The sequence below is a fragment of the Callithrix jacchus genome, chromosome 14, assembly GCF_049354715.1.
Source record: "Callithrix jacchus isolate 240 chromosome 14, calJac240_pri, whole genome shotgun sequence".
Taxonomy (NCBI): Eukaryota; Metazoa; Chordata; class Mammalia; order Primates; family Cebidae; genus Callithrix; species Callithrix jacchus.
Genome location: NC_133515.1, coordinates 44220998 through 44226780, shown reverse-complemented (window position 1 = coordinate 44226780; position 5783 = coordinate 44220998).

Below are 5783 nucleotides of genomic sequence, written 5' to 3'. Positions count from 1 at the left end.
TATAGAGTTCCAGGTAAGAGAATGCCGCATAACAAGAATTGATTGTTTTAAGAAGTTGTTTTTGTGTTAAAGATCAGCTAAGTAAAATTAAAGAGAAAAGCTCCTAAATATACTGAATTATTTCATATCTGTGGATCTCCTTGATTGTGATTTGTGATCTCAGAAGTATTTACAGTTTTCCTCAAAAATTTTAAGATGAAAAACTCTCAAGTCTAGTTACTTGAAAAACTTAAGACCATGTTTCACTTTAGAAAGGAGGGAGCTTGTTGCAAATTCAAACAAGGATGCCATGTCACAACTCGTGAAAGGAATCACTTATCAAATATCCATACTACCATCAAATTACCATTACCTCTGCCAGAATACACATGGGCACAGTTGCTCCAGAAAGGCTAAAGCTCCAAATGAGTTCACGTTATTCTGAAATTACCAGATTATGTGATGGATATAATTTGATTGTTACAGTCTTTATAGTAGAGTTTGAGAAGTGACATCACATATGGCCAAGTGCAGTGGCTCATGCCTATAAGACCAGCCTGAGAAGCCTGAGCAACATGGTGAGATCCCATCTCTACAAAAAATACAGAAAAAACAACAAAAACAAAAACCAAAAATTAGCCAGGCGTGGTGGGGTGGTGTGCACCTTGTAGTCTCAGCTACTCAGGAGGCTCCGGTGGGAGGATTACTTGAAACCAGGAGGTTGAAGCTGTAGTCAGCCATGTTTGTGCCACTGCACTCCAGCCTGGGCAACATAGCGAAACAACAACAACAAACCCATCAAGTGAAATGTAGGGCCACTGTCAATGGGAGGCATAGAGAAAACAGAGACCTTCAATCCTCTTCTGTTTCTGACTTTGGGACAAGGACACTTTTTCTCCACATGAAATGAGTAAGGTGAGGAGAAACAGAGAAAGTGCATAAACCTTCATAAGGGTAGAAAAAAGCCCAGAATGAAATAATAGAGTGTGAACAAGACCAAAGTGGCTCCAAACGATTTCAAGTCCCCAGTTTTGAAGAATGATGTCTTAGGGTCCTGAGAAAACATTGCTGTGGGACCACCAAACAATTGTCCGGGATTTTGGGGGCATCAAAGAGAATAGAAGAGATTCCAAAAGACTGGTAACAGTGGAATATTCTGATTTGCAGAAAGAGAAAGTAGAGCCAGAAAAAAATGTAGATAATGGTCTGTAACCTCAGTGTCAGGCCAAAGTCTAGAAGCAGGGTTACTAGAGGAGCAGTTTCAGGCACTAGGTTAAGAAGAAATGATTAAGATATAGATTAGTTCGCTAAGAACAAGTTAGAGCTGATTTATCTCTTCTCTTTGATAGAGTTACCAGCCCAGGACCTCAGGGAATGCCCATACATATAGAAAATTTTGTCATCAGTTAGACATTTAATAAAGTTTTTTTTTCATAATATTCTTTTGGACAGGATGGAGAAATATAAACAGAATTCTGGCATGCTGAATGAATTAGTAACCAGTCAATTGTATGCACAGGTGCTGGCTAACAAACTGTAAAGAAGCAGTGGTGAGTCCGGGCTATCCTTCACTGTCTCCTCATAAATGCTTTCAGAATAAATATACAGAAGGTATGCCCATCAAATTTATAGGCAACCTGAAGTTAGGGGGTATGATGAATACTCGAATGGCAGAACAAAAATCAATAGATTGAACCTATTTTTTTTTTTTTTGAGACGGAGTTTCCCTCTTGTTACCCAGGCTGGAGTGCAATGGCGCGATCTCGGCTCACCGCAACCTCCGCCTCCTGGGTTCAAGCAATTCTCCTGCCTCAGCCTCCCGAGTAGCTGGGATTACAGGCACGCACCACCATGCCCAGCTAATTTTTTGTATTTTTAGTAGAGACGGGGTTTCACTATGTTGACCAGGATGGTCTCGATCTCTTGACCTCGTGATCCACCTGTCTCGGCCTCCCAAAGTGCTGGGATTACAGGCTTGAGCCACCGCACCCGGCCAATAGATTGAATCTAAAAGGATGAAATTTAAGAGTGATTAATATAAGGCCTAAGGAATTAAATTAGTGAGAATAAGTAATACTTGCTTAAGTGGTAACTAAGAGCCTTAACTCAAGATGAGTCAGAAGTGTAATATGGTTGCCAAAAAAATTAAGATTTTAAGTTATATCCAGTGGTGTGGCAAATATTTAATAACAACTGGCTCTGGGTTGAGGGTGGAGAGAGGGAGGGACCTTGATTTATAGCTCCAACCAATCTCTGTAGTGTAAATACTCTCATCTTGGCCAATTTCAAGGTACTGACTTGGTGGCACTGAACTCAGAGTTTGGAAGAGATGTGCAACAGCATGTCATTATGCGGTATTTCTACCACACAGGTGCAGCAGATGTGATTAGCCTCAAGAGGAGAGATAATAAAAAGCAATAAAATTATTAGGAAGTAATATTTTAATTACTTATTACATTTGTTTTTAGTATATCTAATTGTAATTTAACTTTAATTTTAAAAATTATTATGATTATTTTTTGAGACAAGGTCTTACTCTGCTGCCCAGGGTGGAGTATAATGGAGTGATCTCAGCTCACTGCAGCCTCAATCTCCCAGGCTCAAGAGCTTCTCCCACCTCAGCCTCTCGAATAGCTGAGACCACACATGTGCCCCACCATGGCTGGCTAATACTTTCAAAAATTTTTGGTAGAGACAGGGTCTCACTACATTGCCCAGATTACTCTTGAATTCCTAGGCTCAAGCAATCCTCTGGTCTTGTCCTCCCAGAGGGCTGGGATTACAGATGTGAGCCACCATGCTCAGCCTAATTCAACTTCTCATTAGGACCACATTTGACAACTGGCTCAGAAAATTCTTGAACATTTAGTTATCAGCTCTTGCAAGTTTGTGCACTGGACCATCGTAACCAGAAATGCGGTCTTTGGCAGAAGGGAGGTGATAACCCTGCTGTTCTCTGTGTTTGTCAGGACACACCCACATCCTTTATTTCCAGAGCACATATTTTCCTGAGATCAGAGCAGAGGATGGCAGAGAACCAAAGTCATAAGTGTGTGAAACAACAAAGAGGAGTGGCACTGTGCAGGCTGGAGCTCAAGACGCTTGCGTGAGTGGTGAGGCTGAGGGACAGGGGAGAGCTTGTTTTCAAATATTGAGAGGTTGTTGTGTAAGGAAGGATTAGGGATCTAATTGGTGGGTAGAAAAGATACAAGGAGACAGGTTTCTGTTCAATATAAGAAAGACATTTCTGGCTAGGCATGGTGGCTCATGTCTGTAATCCTAGCACTTTGGGAGGCTGAGGTGGGCAGACTGCTTGAGCTCAGGAGTTCGAGACCAGCCTGGGTAACATGGTGAGACCCCATCTCTACTAAAAATAAATAAATAAATAAAAACAATAGGCTGGGAATAGTGGCGTACACCTGTGGTCCCAGCTAGTTGGGAGGCTAAGGCAAGAGAATCACTTGAGCCTGGGAGGCAGAGGCTGAAGTGAACTGATATCACTCCACTGCACTCCAGCCCGGGCAACAGAGCAAGACCCTGTCTCAAAAGCGGGGGAAAAGCCATTTATTCAAGGGAGGGGAGGGAAAAAAAGAAACATTTCTTACAGGCAAACCTATCAAAAGAGGAATGGGCTGAAGGCAATCCTGCAAAATATGGGCAATGACTTTTAGGGATGGTGTAGAGGTGGTTCATGCAGCAGAAGAGGGAATGGGGCTGGATAATCTTGAAGATGTCCCCCAAGTCTGTGACTGCCTGATTGTTTTTGATCCATTGTGCTTTCTCGTTGCATGAGAGGCATCTCTACTCCCAGCTTTGCTTGGCTTATCTCAGAAGAGTGGTACCGTGCACTTAAAAAAACCCTTTTATTAAAGAAAATTTCAAACACTAAAATGTAGGAAGAATAATACAATGAACACATCACCAAGTTTCTACAAGTATCAATTTTGTATCTACTCTTATATCATCTATTCTCCTATCTGCTTCCCCCCCGTTCCTCCAGAGTCTTGTGCAATAAATGCCTGACATCATATCATTGAGTCCATAAATACGTTGGTATGCATCTCCAAAACATAAGAGCATTTTGAAAATGTACCCACTATACCTTTATCACACTTAAGAAATTGATATTGATTCTCTAATATCCGGTCATTATTTAAATTTTCCCATTTGTGTCATGAATGTTTTATTTTGCCTTGCTCAAATCAGGATATAGTGCCTGCCCACACATTGTCATGGTTAGACGTGTTTCTTTATTTATTTGTTGAAGGTGCTGTGTTATTTGTCCTGTAGAATTTCCCAATCTGGATTTTTTGCATTGTCATGGTATATTTAACAAGTTTGTCTTTGCCCTATATTTCCTGTATACTGTTTATGTTTGATTCTTTGGGAAGGAATGTTTTGTGGTTGGTGTTCTGTATTTCTCACCAGGAGGCAAATAGTGGGAAATTGTGACGTCAGGCATCAGCAGCCACTGATGATAAGCGTTTAGATCTGTTAATTCATTTGCAATTGTGATCTTCTAATTCTCTCGTTACTCCTTTAATTATTAGCTGGAATACTTCTATAAAAAGAAATATCCCCTTATCAATGATTTGGTTATCCTGAAGTACAGAAAATGTAAGATAAAAGCTTCATTATTTACAAAATTCAAAACAATGAGTTGGTTCCCAAGCATCTGCCTAAGAAGACCCTTGAGCTGTTTGTTTCTTTTTAAGTACTATCATGAGCTCATGAATTAAAAAATACGTGGTGGGTTTCGATCCATTGCCATTATTGTTTTTGTTAGTATTCAACTTGTGTCATCTTTGGCCAGTGGAAGTTTATTCAGCCAAAAAGACTTGGCTTCCAAGACTTTTTGACATGATCCTAGTAATTTCCTTGATTTCTAATATGACAAGATCTCTTATATTCCACATTCAACTCACATATATTCTGCCCCAGATCAGGAATTGACCATTTCTCCAAGAGTCCTGGTTCCTTTCAATGGGAAATGAAATTTAGAGACGAAACTCTGGGATCCAGCTTTGTCAGTCTATTGGATTGATCGTAGTTTCTAGGGCTTTTTAGCAGAAAGAATTAGGAAGTTCTCCTTCCTCCCTCTTTCTCTTCTTCTTCTTTGAAAATATATTGTATTTCCTCCCCTTGTGAGACTCACTATATATATATATAGTGAGTTCATGTGACATTTTCTTTTTGTTTGTTTGTTTGTTTCTTTTATTTTTGGAAACAGGGTCTCATTTTATCAGTCAGGCTGGAGTGCAGTGGCATGACCATAGCCCACTGCAACCTTGAACTCCTGGGTTGAAGTGATCCTCCTGCCTCAGCCTCCTGAGTAGCTGGGATTATAGGCACATGCCACCATATCTGACTAATTTTTTTATTTGTGTATTTTATTTACAGGGTCTTGCTATGTTGCCCAGGCTGGTCTCAAACCTCTGGCCTCAAGTGATCCTCCTGCCTTAGCATCCCAAATTGCTGAGATTTCAGACATGAGCCACCATGCCCAGCCCATATGACATTTTCAAGCAAGACTATGAGATGCTTTCTGAACCTTGTCAATCTCACATTTATATTTTTTTCTCCCTTATCAAAAATCCCAAAGACATCAATAAAATTACTGATTTGCTTTATTTTGCAAAAAAACATGCAATTGCCTTACAATCACTGTTCTAACACTACCACCAGCACTATGACTGCTGAAATACATTTAAGGTTGTTATGTAGTTCTTTCTGGTTTTGGGGCATATCACAATAACGAAAATCAAATTAAAGTCACTTGATATAGTTCCGTCCTGTGTGGGTAT